We start from the raw sequence: 17280 nt of genomic DNA, 5'->3' as shown, positions 1-17280 counted from the left end.
GGTTTCAACTCTCTGTGAGGGCTGCCACCAGAAGGGTTTGTCCCTACTTCTTGGTCCTTGTGCACAGGGGGGCCTGTGTGCACTAGGTGTTTTCATCTAATGTCAGAAATGTGGGCAGAGAGTAGTTTCCTATGGTTTCCCAGGCGTGTCTTCCCCTCTGAAGGTCTAGCTCGCCCTCCCTCAAGATTTGGGTGCATGGAGCTTTTTGACCAGGTCCGTTCAGATCTGGTTGCAGTCTGGACCCCAGGGTTCCTGCAGCTTGAGTGCCCCTATCTTTCTGTGCCCACAGGCCCTATACAGTTTCCTCTTGGGCCAGGGATGTGGGCAAAGGTGGGCAGAAGTGATGGTCTCTCCTGCCCTGCAGTCTCAGGATTGCCCACACGTCTGGGTGATAAGTTCTCTCTCCCATAAAGTTTGGGAGCTGGGAGCTGTGGGCCGGGAACAGCGAGATTCCATGAATAGATTCTTATAGTATCCAATATCTGTAATGCCCTATAAAATTGATGAATTTAAATGTAACAAAACTGATCTCTTAAAGGAATTGTGGAACTGTGAATAACTTTCATTTGAATAGCCAAACACAGCAACTTTAAATATTTGGACAGTAATTTAGAAACCTACAGTTGACTTTTCTAGTTAAGTGTTTTTTGTTCTAAGAATAATTGTATTTGTGCCAGACTGTTTAATTTCAATTGTATATTTATACAATTAGAGACTGAACACAGGGCTTTGAGTTTAACTGCATACCTATGCAGTCTACCACTGAGCTGTCTCCACAGTTTCTCATGTATTTCTTAGATAAAACCTGCTCTTCCCTAAGTGTTCCTCCTCCACAGCCACTCTGCAGTCACATCTGCTGCCATGAGGGAGATTGAGCACCTGCCGACTGGGCAGCATGGCAACCAGATTGGCACCAAGATATGGGAGGTAATCTGTGACGAGCATGACATTGATCCCATTGGCATGTACCATGATAATAGCAACCTCCAGCTGGAATGCATCAATGTGTACTACAACTAGGCCATCAGTGGCAAGTATGTGTTCTGCGCTGTGCTCCAGGACTTGGACCCTGGCACCATGGATTCGGTGTGTTCAGGGCCCTTCAGGCAGATCTTCAGACCTGGTAACTTTGTCTTTGGTCAGAGTGGGGCTGGGAACAACTGGGCCAAGGGCTGTTTGACTTGTTGAACGTTGTGAGGAAAGAAGCTGAGAGCTGTGACTGTCTGCAGGGCTTCCAGCTGACCCACTCCCTGGGTGGGGGTACTGGGTCTGGGATGGTACCCTCCTTATCAGCAGTATCCCGGAGGAATAACCAGACAGAATCATGAACACCTCCAATGTGGTACCTTCTTGCAAGGTGTCGGACACAGTGGTTAAACCCTAAAATGCTACCCTTTCTGTCCACCGGCTTGTTGAAAACACAGATGAGACATATTGTATTGATAATAAAGCACTCTATGACATTTGCATCAGAACCCTGAAGCTGACCACACCCACTTATAGTGACTGAAACCACCATGAGTGGGGTAACCACTTTCCCTGCGATTCCCTGACCTGCTGAATGCTGACCTGCAGAAACCAGCTGTAAATATGGTGAACCTCCTCCACCTGCACTTTTTCATGCCTGGCCTTGCCTCCTTGACCAGCTGGGGAAGCCAGTAGTACCGTGCCCTGACAGTTCCCGAGCTCCCACAGCAGATGTTTGATGCAAAGAACATGATGACTGCCTGTGATACCTGCCATGGGCACTACTTGATAGTGGCTGTGGTGTTTACAGGCTGCATGTCTATGAAGAAGGTGAATGAACAGATGCTTAACATCCAAAACAAGAACAGCAGCTATTTTGTTGGGTGGATCTCCAAAAATGTGAAAATAGGTGTCTGTATCATTCCACCTTGGGGCTTAAAAATGTTTGCCGCCTTTATTGGTAACAACACAGTGGCTATCCAAGAGCTATTCAAACACATCTCAGAGTAGTTCACAGGCATGTTCTGGGACAAGGCTTTCCTACACTGGTAGACCGGTGAGGGCATTGGTGAGATTGAGTTCACCAAAGCTGAGAGCAACATGAGTGACCTGGTGTCTGAGTACCAGCAGTACCAGGATGATACAGCTGAGTAGGATATAGAGTTTGAGGAGGAGGCTGAGGAGGAAGTGACTTAGAGCTGTCTTGGTCACTAAAGCATGGGAGCAGTGCAAACTCTTTATTCATTCAAAGTTCATCTGTTAACCATGTCCACTCTGCATTTGCTGTCCTGTGTACTGACATCACTTGTACAGATACCACCATTAACACAATTCATAGTGTGAAAAAAAAAAGACTAAAACTATAAAGTAGTTTGCATGCAACCTGCAACATTTTGTCTCATTTTGTCTCTGTTCTTCTATATCAATGCCAAAGTCCTTTTGAATTGAGATTGCCTTCAGTAGCAGTCCTCCTATCAAACAACATTTCAATGAACTTACATCTCTTCTGGTATCTTGCCTTACAGAATTATATTGAAATACATGATGCTATACCTGTATATCTCAACACCCATTGCTTTGCCGTATGTCACTCTAATAAACTTAGTAATAAGAAGTGAAGTAAATAGTTATTACCTACTGACAAAATAAACAGATCTCTTTTCTTTGAGATGTCTATAACTACTTCTGGTTACATGATACATACAGGTTTTAGAAATCAGTAATTGACCTTTCTCAATTTTTATAAAATGTTTATTTATGTGATGGTGGTGGTGGTGGTGGTGGTGGTGGTGGTGGTGGTAGTGGCACTAGTGGTGATGGTGGCAGTAGCTGTGGTGGCAGTGTGTGAATATTGGAAGACAACTTTCAGGAGTCAGTTCTTACCTTCCATCATATTGAGGCAGAGACCCTCTTGTTTCCAGTGCTAAACCAATTATTCCATGCTAGCTTGTTCCAGCATTTCTTGTAATTCTACTCTATTTACCTCCATTCTTGAAATAGGAATACTGGAATGATACAAAAGCACATTTTATGAGTATTACAGAAAATGAAATCAGGTTGTTAAGCTTGCATAGCTAGCAGCTTTACCCAGTGACCTATCTTCCCGATCCTTTAAAGCTTTGTAATGGAAATATGTAATTATTTGGGGACAAAGATATATCTTAGTTTGGGTTTTATCTCTGTGAAGAAACACCATGACCAAGGCAACTCTTTTAAGGACAACATTTAATTGGGGTTGGCTTACAGGTTCCGAGGTTCAGTCCAGTATCATTAAAGCAGGAAGAATGACAATGTCCAGGCAGACATGAAGCTTGAGAAGGATTTAAGCGTTTTACACCTTGATCCAAAAGAAGCCAAAAGGAGACCATCAGCTGCAGCTAGGAGGGGGAATCTCCTCTGCACTGGATAGGGCTTGTGTACTCAGAGACCTTAAACCTTGCCTACATAGTAGCATACTTCCTCCAACAATGCCAGGGCCACATCTCTTAATAATGACACTTCTCATGGGCCAAATATATTCAAACCACCACACCCCATATTGGGAGAATCACATAGGTATAATCTAGCTTTGACCAAAATGGAAGAGTAATTAGGAAGAAAGAAATGATCATTAAAATATTTTATGGTTTCATTCTGTTGAGCATCATAGATGTTAATTAAATAACTTAACAGGTCTTCCCTCTGCTTTAATATATTTAAGAGGACAAATTTGGATTGTCATGTAACTAACAATGCATTTGACCTGAAGATACTGAATGGCCAATAAATGATCTGACCAAGTAGAGGGCAAACAGGAATTTTTTTCTGTACCTCTTTCTGTAGATATTTGACTAAAGGAATTTTGGATTCAAACAAATGTCAAACTAAGAATGATGATTTTAGCATTAAAAAGTAAATTCCTGGTGTAGAGGTAAGAGGGTATAGTGCAGTATCTGATGACCTGAATTTTAAACTTGGTTTCAACCATACTTTCAAGTAGGAAAGATGAAAACTTTTAATGTCATACAAAGAATGAGCTGAGAACTTACCAGGTTCTAATCTAAAACATTGGATGTATTCTAGGACCTTGGATATTTTCCCACCTTCGACTCACTATTTATTGATCAAAGATAATAAAAGAACCAAACTATTATGGCCATAAGTTATGATTATATAGAATAATTATATAATTTAAGTTTAATGAAATATTTAGTAATAATACATATTGTAATATACTACTAAATGTTTACATATATAAAATTATAGGACTGTATCTAGAATAAATATGTTCAAAATGGATTAGCTGAAATTTATTTTTTAACTTATAGGGGAGAAGATTAAATAGATGGGTATGAAGGACTGTGTGTCATAATTGGTAGAACTAGCTAATAAAATAGAATTTGTTTTTTAAAGTTACTTTTTACATTTTGTCCACCTCTAAAGAAATTCTAGTATCTCCACTCATAATGAGAGATATTAAAGACAGAACTACAATGGCTCAAGCTCTAAGATTAAGAATTGGTAAATGTGACCTCATGAAACTGGAAAGCTGTACAGCAAACAACAAACAACATAGCCAATAGAACAAATTGGCAACCTACAGACTGGGAAAAACTTCACTAACCCCATAATCCAATAGAGGGCTAATACCAAAACATATAAAAAACTCAAGAGGCTAATCACCAACAAAACCAAACAACTCAGTCAAAAAATGGAGTATAGAACTAAACAGAGAATTCACAGCAGAGGAATCTCGAATGGCTGAGAAACACTTAAAGAAATGTTCAGAGTCCTTAATGATCAGGGAAATGCAAATCAAAGCGACTCTGAGATTCCACCTTATACCAATCAGAATGGCTAAAATAAAAAAAAAATTAAAAAAAACTCAGGTGACAGCAGATGCTGCCAAGAATGTGGAGAAAGAGGAACACTCCTCCATTGCTGGTGGGGTGGCAAACTGGTCCAACCACTCTGGAAATCAGTCTGGAGGTTCCTCAGAAATAGATCTACCTGAGGACCCAGCTATACCACTCTTGGGCATATACCCCAAAGATGCTCCACCATGCCACAGGGGCATGTGTTCCACTATGTTCATAGTGGTCTTTTTTTGTGATGTCCAGAAGCTGGAAACAACCCTGATATGTCCTTCAACAGAAGAATGGATACAGAAAATACTCAGATATTAAGAATAAGGACAACACAAGTTTTTCAGGCAAATGGATGAAACTAGAAAATATCTTCCTGAGTGAGGTAACTGAGACCAAAAGGACATGAGTGGTATGTACTCACTAGTAAGTGTATACTAGCCAAAAAGCCCTACAGACTACCCAGGATACAATCCAAAGAACTCAAGAAAGTTAACAAGTTGAAGGGTCTATAATGTATCAGAGACCTGGGAGGTGATAGAAGCTCAAGACTAAGGAGAGGGACCATAGATGAAATGCCCTACAGTGGGGAGAGAGAACCTGTAGAGTCCATCTCCAGTAGAAAGATAGGGCATCAAGTGGAGGGATAGGGTTGCCATCTCACAGTCAAAAATTTTGACCCAGAATTGTTCCTGTCTAAAAGAAATGCAAGGGCAAAAATGGAGAAGAGACTGAGGGAAAGGCTAGCCAGTAACCGATCCAAAATGGGATCTATGTTAAAGGGAGGCTCCAAGGCTATGGCATGATTACAGGGAGGAGCCTGTCACAGCTACCCTCTGAGAGGCCCAACAAGCAGCTGAAAGAGTCAGATGCAGATACTTACACCCAACCAATCAACAGAATCTGGGGACCCTTGTGGTTGAATTCCATAAAGGGTGACCTCACAGGAAGACCAGCAATCTCAACAAACCTGGATCTCCGAGATGTCTTAGTACTGAGCCACCAACCAGACAGCATACATGAGATGACATGAGGCCCCAATACATATACAGCAGAGAACTGCCTAGTCTGACCTCAGTGAGAGAAGAGGCACCTAACCTTGAGAGACTTGGGACTCCAGGGAGTGAGGAAGTCTGGTTGGAGTTGAGGTAGGGGCGGGTGGGGATATACTCTTGGAAATGGGGGAGGAGGTATGGGATGAGAAACAGCCAGAGGGTGGACCATGAAGGGGATAAGGACTGGACTGTTAAAAAAAAAGATTAAAAAGTAATTTTAAAAAAGAAAAAGAAATGCTGAAATCCAAGGACAGATCCCTTCATTGGCCATTAAATCTCTAGTTATAAAACTTACTTTTCTGTAAATCTAGTGTCTGTTAATACCTGGTTCATCCTTCTGTCTAATCATAAATTTAATAACTAGCATTGGAAATAAGATTAAATGTAGAATTATAGATTATATCTTTTAATTATTTTAGCTTTAGGGTAGCATTAATATTGTTTACCCTTATTCAGAAAATGGAAAGTATTTAATTACCAAGAAGATGATGCAAATTCAGTGAGGTTAGGGTTTATAGACTACACTGGTATGGCTACTTTTGGAAGCAGAAACTGAGATAGTCAGGATTTAAGAGTGAGATGGAGTTGAAGATTGTGGAGCAGCAACATCTTTAAAGGTAAGTGGGAGAGAAGTAATGAGCAGAGAAAGCCAGAAGTCTGAGGTGTTGATTTGGAACTGAAAGGAAAGTTGGAAAAGAACTGGTTCATGGTGGAATATGTAATTTAGATTGTTCTAAATTTGTTTTCTCTGGCCATAATCACTTAAAATGACTCTAAAATAAACTCCTTCATATTGTCTCTAAAAATGATTCATCTATTTTATAAGTTTTATGTTGATACACAATTTGTCTGTGTGTATGTCTGTGCAACATTTTGCAAGCCTGGTGTCCTTGTGGTCAGAAGAAAATATTGGGCCTCTGAAAGTAGAGGTATGGGTGATTGTGAGCCACTATATGGGTTCTAGGAATCAAACCCAGACCCTCTGCAAGAGCAGCCACTGTTCCCAAACCAAATCCAAGAACACATCAAAATGATCATCCATCATGATCAAGTAGGCTTCATCCCAGGGATGCAGGAATGGTTCAATATATTGAAATCCATCAACGTAATCCACTATATAAACAAATTCAAAGAAAAAAAACCCACATGATCATTTCATTAGATGTTGAGAAAGCATTTGACAAAACCCAACACCCCATCATGATAAAAGTTCTGGGATGATCAAGAATTCAAGGCCCATACCCAAACCTAGTAAAAGCAATATATAGCAAACCAGTAGCTAACATCAAACTAAATGGAGAGGAATGTGAAGCAATCCTACTAAAATCAGGGACTAGAAAAAGCTGTCCACTTTGTCCCTTCTTATTCAATATGGTACTTGAAGTCCTAGTCAGAGAAATCAGATAACAAAAGGAGGTCAAATGGATGCAAATTAGAAAGGAAGAAGTAAAAAATATCACTATTTGCAGATAACATGATAGTATAATTAAGCGACTTCAGAAGTTCCACCAGAGAACTACTAAGCCTGATAAACTACTTCAGCAAAGTGGCTGGGTATAAAATTACCTCAAATAAATCAATAGCCTTCCTCTACTCAAAGGATAAACAGGCTGAGAAAGAAATTTTGGAAATGACATCCAAATATAAATTACCTTGGTGTGACTTTAAACAACCCAGTGAAAGATCTGTATGACAAGAACTTCAAGTGTCGAGAAAGAAATTGAAGAAGATCTCAGAAAATGGAAAAGACCTTCCATGCTTATGGATTGTCAGGATTAATATATTAAAACTTTTGGCCATTTTGCCAAAAGCAATCTACAGATTAAAAGCAATTCCCAACAAAATTCCAACACAATTCTTCATTGAGTTAGAAAGAGCAATTTGCAAATTCATTTGAAATAATAAATAACCCAGGACAGTGAAAAGTATACTCCACAATAAAAGAACTTCTGGTGGAATCACCATCCTTGACCTCAAGCAGTATTACAGAGCAATAGTGAATAAAGCTGTATGGAATTGGTGCACAGACAGGCAGGCAGATCAGTGGAATAGAATTGATGACCCAGAAATGAACCCACACACCTATGGTCACTTGATCTTTGACAAAGGAACTAAAACCATCCAATTGAACAAAGATAGCATTTTCAACAAATGGTACTGGTTCAACTGTAGGTCAGCATGTAGAAGAATGAAAATTGATCCATTTTTATTGCCCTGTACAAAGCTTAAGTACAAGTGGATCAAGGACCTTCACATACAACCAGATGTAATCAAACTAATAGAAGAAAAAGTGGGGAAGAGCTTCAATAACATGGGCACTGGTGAACATTTCCTGAACAAAATACCAGTGGCTTATTATTTATCTAAGAGCAAGAATTGACAACTAGGACCTCATAAAACTGCAAAGATTCTGTAAGACAGAGAACACTGTCCTTAGGACAAAATGGCAATCAACAGAGTGGGAAAAGATCTTTACCAATCCTACATCTGATAAAGGGCTAATATCTAAAATATACAAAGAACTCAAGAAGTTTGACTCCAGAGAACCAAATAACTCTATTAAAAATGGGGTAGAGAACTAAACAAAGAATTCTCAGCTGAGGAATATCGAATGGCTAAGAAATGCAAATCAAAACAACCCTGAAATTCCACCTCTCACCAGTCAGAATGGCTAAGATCAAATAGGTGACAACAGATGCTGGCGAGGATGCAGAGAAAAAGGAACACTCCTCCATTTTTGGTGGGATTGCAAACTGGTACAACCACTCTGGAAATCAGACTAGAGGTTCCTCAGAAAATGGGACATTGTTCTACCTGAGGACCCAGCTATACCTCTCCTGGGTGTATATCCAAAAGATGGTCAAACATACAACAAAGACACATGCTCCACTATCTTCATATCAGCCTTATTTATAATAGCCAGGAGCTGGAAAGAATTGAGATGCCCTTCACCAGAGGAATGGATACAGAAAATGTGGTACATCTACACAATGGAGTACTACACAATTATCAGAAACAATGCCTTCATGAAATTCATAGGCAATTGGATTGAACAAGAAAATATCATTCTGAGTGAGGTAACCCAATCACAGAAAAACACACATGGTATGCTCTCACTGATAAGGGATATTAGTCCAAAAGCTCGAATTACCCAAAATACAATATACAAACCACATGAATCTCAAGAAGAAGCATGATCAAAGTGAAGATGCTTCACTCCTTCTTAAAAGAGGTAACAAAAATATTCATAGGGAGGTATATGGAGGCAAAGTTTGGAGCAGAGACTGAAGGAAGGAACAGCAGCCATTCAGTGCCTGCCCCACATGTGGAGATATATACAAAAACTAGATAAGATTGATGAAGCTAAGAAGTACATGCTGACAGGAACTGGATATAAATCTCTCCTCAGAGACACAGCCAGAGCATGTCAAATACAGAGGCAAATGCTAGCACTATACCACTGACTGGAGAACAGGATGCCTATTGGAGGAATTAGAGAAAGGATTGAAAGAGCTGACGGGGCTTGCAACCCCATAAAAACAACAATGCCAACAAACCAGAGCTCTCAGGGACTAACTCACTACCCAAAGACTACACATGGACTGACCCATGGTTCCAACTGCATATGTAGCAGAGGATGGCCTTGTTGGGTACCAATGGAAGGAGAAGCCCTTGTTCCTGTCAAGGTTGTACCCCTAGTATAGGAGAATGTTGGGGGGGCAGGAAGAGGGTTAGATGGGGAGGGGAACACCCTTATAGAAGAAGGGGACGGGGATAGGATAGGGGGCTTATGTCCATGAAACTGGGAAAGGGAATAACATTTGAAATGTAAATAAAAATATCCAATAAAAAATAAAATAAAATAGAAAAAACATAAAATACATAACTGAAAAAAGGGGAACAAAAATGCTCCAAAATAGGAAAACAATCTTCCTCTTTTTAATGCCTATACAAGTTAAAGTTTTTATAATTTTCTTGCATGTATTTTGCCAACACTTGATTTGTTAATTTTAAAAAATAAAGATTACATATATATATATATGAACTACCTTATTTGATGAACAGAAAATTCGTTCACATTACTACAATGTAATGAATGGTTATTTAAAATATACATTACATATTAGTGAAATAAATCACTCAGTGAAAATAAAATATGTTTTATAGACATTCCTCTACCTTAATTAAACCAGAATGATTGAGTGTAGATTTGGACTTTTTGTCATAGTATAAATTGTGTGCTACCAAAATTTTAGAAATGAAAAACAATGATCCTATTGTTAATCATGAGAGCAAAACAGTGATATTCTCTCATATACATTTTTACAGAGACATATGGAATGACAGCTTGAATTCTCTAAATATATGCTGTAGTTTGTGATTCATTTAAGGTATTTTAAGAATTATGTATATTGAATTCTAGGACAATATGAAGATTTAAGAGATTCAATCTCTATATAAATTACAGTCACAGCTATGTAATAAATCTCTGTATTCTGAAGCCAAATGAAACTTTTTATATAATTCTAATTCAATAAATATAGATAGAAAATGTGTGTTTGTGCATTTATATATATATATGTGTGTGTGTGTGTGTGTGTGTGTGTGCTTGTGTGTGTGTGTTTATGTATTTTATTTTAAAACTTTCATACATACAGAATATTGTGAAGAATTGCATTGTGCACTATAATCCAGATTGACCAAGTAAGGTTACTTCCTTATCATATCTGTCCAGTTACCCATTTCTCTTTTCTTTTGTTTTTTTAAGTTTTGCATGTGAGCTATCCCCCAAAGATTTAAGTACTTGAGAATTTGTACCATTGTGGTAGTATAAGAGGTGGTGGAAGCAGCCATTAGGTATGACCTCCGGATGGAGTAATACAATTCTCCTGAGACCCAGACTAGTTTTATAGTGGATTGATATACAGCATGATCTTGGCCCCAGAATGCTTCTAGATTTGCTTCTTATCATGTGACAGTTTATTTACACATGGGCTTTCATTATGATGCTGTGTGCCATATTGTGATATGGCCAAAGGGGCCATCAGAGAAGATGCTCCTGAACCTTCAGAATGATGAGATAAAGGGATCATTGCTTTCACCTTATTTTTGCATTTTTCTAATGATTAATAATGTTGGGGACATTTTAATGTTCTCAGTCATTTCCTTTCATGTCTACAGTTCAACTTATTAGTATATTTGTTAATTTAAAATTGTTCATATGGTGTTTTTCTTTCATTGTTGAATTGCAAAATTCTGCACATGTATTAATACCAGTATGTTGCCAGATAGGTGGTTTTCCAAATGGTTCACCAGCATGGAAATTGTTACTTTTCTTACTGAAATCATTGATGGACAAATGTTTTATCTTTTTCAATAGTTACCTGAACAAAAACTAAAGCATGAGGATATGCCCTGACATGACAAGGTGCAAGGCAGAATTATCCTAGAACTTCACTCCAAGAAGAACTTCAGAAGTCAATGGTTTCTAGAAGAAGAATTAATCTTTTCAAGGGATGAGTCCCTTGATAGGTTAACTAATCCCAAGAGGTCATCCCTATCTACATATGCGCCACACTAAATGATCTCAGCAGATTATATGTATAATGGTACACACACAGACACACACACACACACACACACACAAACACACACACACACACACACACACACACACACAGGAACACTGGCAGTTAAATGATAAGCCATGAATTAAGGAAAAAGTGTGAGGGACATTGTAAGAATTAGTGGAACAAATATACAAAGAACTCAAGAAGTTAGACCGCAGGGAAACAAATAACCCTATTAAAAAATGGGGGTTCAGAGCTGAACAAAGAATTCACAGCTGAGGAATGCCGAATGGCTGAGAAACACCTAAAGAAATGTTCAACATCTTTAGTCATAAGGGAAATGCAAATCAAAACAACCCTGAGATTTCACCTCACACCAGTGAGAATGGCTAAGATCAAAAACTCAGGTGACAGCAGATGCTGGCGAGGATGTGGAGAAAGAGGAACACTCCTCCATTGTTGGTGGGATTGCAGACTGGTAAAACCATTCTGGAAATCAGTCTGGAGGTTCCTCAGAAAATTGGACATTGAACTGCCTGAGGATCCAGCCATACCTCTCTTGGGCATATACCCAAAAGATGCCTCAACATATAAAAGAGACACGTGCTCCACTATGTTCATCGCAGCCTTATTTATAATAGCCAGAAACTGGAAAGAACCCAGATGCCCTTCAACAGAGGAATGGATACAGAAAATGTGGTACATTTACACAATGGAATATTACTCAGCTATCAAAAACAACGAGTTTATGAAATTCGTAGGCAAATGGTTGGAACTGGAAAATATCATCCTGAGTGAGCTAACCCACTCACAGAAAGACATACATGGTATGCACTCATTGATAAGTGGCTATTAGCCCAAATGCTTGAATTACCCTAGATCCCTAGAACAAAGGAAACTCAAGACGGATGATCAAAACGTGAATGCTTCACTCCTTCTTTAAATGAGGAAAAAGAATACCCTTGGCAGGGAAGGGAGAGGCAAAGATTAAAACAGAGACTGAAGGAACACCCATTCAGAGCCTGCCCCACAGGTGGCCCATACATATACAGCCACCCAATCAGACAAGATGGATGAAGCAAAGAAGTGCAGACCGACAGGAGCCGGATGTAGATCGCTCCTGAGAGACACAGCCAGAATACAGCAAATACAGAGGCGATTGCCAGCAGCAAACCACTGAACTGAGAATAGGACCCCCGTTGAAGGAATCAGAGAAAGAACTGGAAGAGCTTGAAGGGGCTCGAGACCCCAAAAGTACAACAATGCCAAGCAACCAGAGCTTCCAGGGACTAAGCCACTACCTAAAGACTATACATGGACTGACCCTGGACTCTGTCCCCATAGGTAGCAATGAATATCCTAGTAAGAGCACCAGTGGAAGGGGAAGCCCTGGGTCCTGCTAAGACTGAACCCCCAGTGAACTAGACTATGCGGGGAGGGTGGCAATGGGGGGAGGTTTGGGAGGGGAACACCCACAAGGAAGGGGAGGGGGGAGGGTGATGTCTGTCTGGAAACCGGGAAAGGGAATAACACTTGAAATGTATATAAGAAATACTCAAGATAATAAAAAAAAAATAAAAAAAATAAACAAATAGAATCTCTACAAAAAAAAATAAAAATAAAAAAAAAAAGAATTAGTGGAACAAGAGAAAGAGGGGTGAATGCATAGAGTACTCATATAGAAATATAAAATTTAAAAGTCTGTTATGATTACTAATTTGTTTTAAGAGGCCCATTCCCTACCCTCATTTAACAAAAATATTATGTTTTCTGCCAAAATGAAATATTTAGTTTTACTTTTACAATTTCTATGTCTCATCTGAGATTAAATTTTATGATATAACAAATTTAGTTTTCTTCTAATTTTTATTTAATTTATTTGCATTTTGATAATCAGTTGTACTATTATTTGAGGGAAAAATTTTTCAGTGTACATTGAATTGTATTTTTTTTAATCTGTTTTTAAAAACATCAGGAGCTGGAGAATTGGATCAGTGGTTAAGAGCACTGGATTTTTTTCCAGAGTGACCCAGGTTCCCCAGTACCTGTGTGGCAGCTTAGACTGTAACTCCAAATCCAGCAAACCAATGCCATCTTCTGGACTCTACAAGATCATTGTGCACAGATTGTATATGCATACCAAACAGTCATATGCATAGGAAAAAATAAATAAGTATATCACGGGGGACACACTTTTAGAGCCAAAATTCTCCTGTCACTTCTAATTCCTCTTAGATGTTTTGTGCTGGTATTTGAGTGTTGAGACCTAAGCTTATTGCTATGCTGTATCTACCATTAGGGACTCTAACCTTTTGGAGCTACAAGCTCAAAAACACTTTCTTCTATAAGTTGTCTTGGTCATGATATTTTAACAAAGCAATAGAAACATATCTAATCTATACTGGGTGATTAAAGACTCTATATAAATCTGCATATTATCATTAGTCCAAATACACACACAATAAATGTCATCACTGAATGAAAAATAAATAAAAATGTATAAAAGAACATGACTACTCCTAGGTATGGTAAAAGAGAAGCTTTATTATAGTTATGTAGGAGAGCATAGTCAAAAGCTGAGATATCTGGGAAAGTCCAGAGTGCATGTACATGACCAGATTGAGCTGGGCCATGTGGGAAGAATTGAGGAGGGGAAGAAACAGGGTAGAGCAGGGGAACCAGATACAGCAGGGAACTAGGTGCAGAAGCCAGAAGGACCAATGGTACCAAGAGCTAATAACTAAAATGGTTGGATTATATAGGGAAGAACACTCCAGTCCCCTGGGGTGGAAACGTCAGAGTAGGGATGGGGTATGCCACCCATGAGGACCCTGAAACAGGTAGGGACTTAGGGCTGCAGGAAGACCCTGGTGGCCAGGTCTGCTTTGATATGTTAAATAGATACCTCACTCATTTGTCCGGTTTGAAACTTAACATCTCAGCCACACTCTTGATAATAAATAGATAAGGGGCTGATGTGTAATCTTCTACATGATTATATCCTATTGACATTGGAGTGTCTTGTTGCCAGGGTGGGGAAATGAGGTATAGGGGTGGGCAGTCGAGCTGGAATGCTGTTCTGGGAAGAGGAGGTTGTTTAACTTGATGTTATAGGACATCCTGGGGCTAGAAAAGTTCATTCTGCTTTGGAACAGTTTGTGAGACTGGATCACCTGGGGCAAAGCTGTTTGGGAATACAGAATTTGAAGGAATACCTGGAGCTGGGGAATTGACTCGAGGTCTGCTAGAATAGATAGACTAAGGAGAGAAAATAAAGTTAGTGAAATTAAGGGAAAATGTTTATTTTGGGTGTACATTTGAAAGTTCAAGGGCCAATGTCCTGGCAGTTGGGGGAGGGGAATTCCAAGATCAGGGGGAAAGAGGAAACTAGGCAGGAAACCTTAGTCTGTTGGCTTGACAGAAGTTCTTATATGAAGTCCCTTTGATCTGTGAGAGGTAGATTCATGTTAATTCCCTGAAACTTGCAATAATTCTACTTTTAAAGTTTATAAAAAGAGGTAATATTTTCAGATACATTAGCATTACCACTGTTGGCAACTTGTACTGAAGTCCACATTGTAGAAAAAGGCAGAAGACTCATGCCTTTGAGTCACAGTAAAAGCTTGACAGTCTCCAAAATAATCCTCTGTTAAAAGAACAAACATACTTTTCTTTATCCAGATGACTGGGTGTATATAGATTGGACAGAGATATTTTGTTTACTACAATGAGAAGCATTTTTAGGTCTATACTTAGAAGACAACCAAAGAAAATTTAAAGTTTTGAGCTTGTGATTATAATAATATTAGCAGTATTTTACAAGGTTAAATTAATAACATCAGAATTCCATTGATTAATGTTAAAACTCTGAACGTTTGCAGTATTCATTTAACAATAGCATAGTGAGTGAAAGAAATCTGAAATATTTTCAAAAAGTTACTTTGAAACCTGTTTTGTGACTTTATCTCTTTTTAGATTCTGGTAGCAGGGTAGACTGTTTTTCTATACTGGAGCCTAAAAGCTCTAGGGAAGTAAGGCCTGAAGCCTGACTTTTACTTAGGAAGAGAATTGAGAAGGCAGCTGCAGCCTTTGGGAGAGGATTTGATATGCTTACTGGTTTTAAAGTGACAGTCAGTCAATATGATCAGAGATCTGAGAAGGATAAATTATTGCTAGAAGTATAATCTAAATGGTCTATGTATCAATTAAAATGTGAGACACACTTCCTAGATAGGTTACCTTAGTCTCCTGTCATCTCCAAAGTTTCCTTGAGGGTGATAGTCTGATACAAGATAGCATTTAATCTTTAACTGTTATACAAAGCAGCATAGGACTTTGGTTTTCAGAAACAGGTCTGAGAATTTCCTGTTAAGGAACTTGGGAAAAGTGATCTTAGTTTTAGTAGGAAAAGTAGGGCAATCAACACAAGAGTGTAGTGTTCACAGTTTGAGCAAAGCCCTGGCAGGAGGCAAACCATGGGGATATATATATATATATATATATATATATATATATATATATATATATATATATATCTCCCATTGGATAGCGTTATTACAATCTAGGTGGAGTCTTCTTGCTCCAATTATCTTCTTTGGTGATATTAAGGGTGCTCTTGAGGAAGAGACATGCCTATTATGGGAAGTTTAAACATTTTAAATGCCATATTGGGCAGATCTCTGAAGATATTGAGTATACCTGTTTTAATTTAATACTAGATTTTAGGCTTAACCTTGACAATGAATGTAGAAGGCTAAATAAAGCTTGTCACTAAATAAACATTTTATATGTTAGTAGCTTAGGAAAGCAAGCAAAGACAAAGAAGCTAAAGTGCTATTACTTTGAACCAGAGTAGACATTAGGAAAGTAAAAACATTGATTATCAAATATAACTCATTTATCAAACATATGCTGTTACTTATTTACATTTTTTAGAAGCTTGGTAAGTTTTAAATTTTATCACCATACAAAAATTCCTATCAATTCAAAATATTTTAGAAACCTATTATTTCCTCAATTTAAAGAAAAATACAATGATAAACTAAGGGCTCATTAGGAATAAGAAGTCTTATAATTGTTGCTTTTTACCTTGTGGTCATCTTAAGATGGTGAAGTCACATGGCATGTATACTGTTAACCTTAGTACAGATGGCTGCCAGCCATGTGGTTACTTACATCCTGATGAGGTTATCTGTCAATATGCAGGAGAGCCATATGTTTGCTATTTAAAAACATCTTTTAAAAAATCATGAGTTGAATCTAAGCTACATATATATATATATATATATATATATATATATATATAGAGAGAGAGAGAGAGAGAGAGAGGATGCTGCAGCACATTAAAATTACCTATGCTTTTTAACTCTAAGGTTTTAACTATAAGCTTTTTGTTCTAAGTTTTAAGCTAAATTGTTATAGATTTTATACATTTTTAAACCATACCCTATGAACAACTTATAAATCCTGAGATAAGAGTTTATACCATAGTCTTAAAGAGATTCTTTTGTTGAAGAACAGAGTGCAAAGATATCATGGAAATAAAAGATTTGTAAGAGGGGAAAGTAAAACCTTAGCAATAAGAGAATTTGTGATAATTTACTTTGGTGTCAGAAGTTACAATCTGCATGAATTTGGAAATGAAGTGCTCTGATTTTTGCCATTGATCTGTACCGAGACCAAACTGTAGTGATATAATCTGAGTCCCTGGAGATAAAAAAGAGAGGAAAGTGTAAACAGAACACTGAACTTGTGAAGGCAGGGAGGGGGTGAAATATGATGTTCCTATAAATTCAACAGAGAGCCGACCATGCAAGTAGGCAGCACAACTGCAGGCTGGAGCTG

At 38.4% G+C, this 17280-nt stretch overlaps 1 pseudogene; it reads left to right on the top strand.

Moving 5' to 3' along the window:
- The first annotated feature begins 861 nt into the window (after positions 1 to 861).
- Tubb4b-ps1 (tubulin, beta 4B class IVb, pseudogene 1) lies at positions 862 to 2164 on the top strand (annotated as a pseudogene).
- The last annotated feature ends 15116 nt before the right edge of the window (positions 2165 to 17280 follow it).

The sequence above is a fragment of the Rattus norvegicus genome, chromosome X, assembly GCF_036323735.1.
Source record: "Rattus norvegicus strain BN/NHsdMcwi chromosome X, GRCr8, whole genome shotgun sequence".
In the NCBI taxonomy this organism is placed as follows: domain Eukaryota; kingdom Metazoa; phylum Chordata; class Mammalia; order Rodentia; family Muridae; genus Rattus; species Rattus norvegicus.
This window is presented reverse-complemented; position numbering and strand designations above follow the sequence as displayed.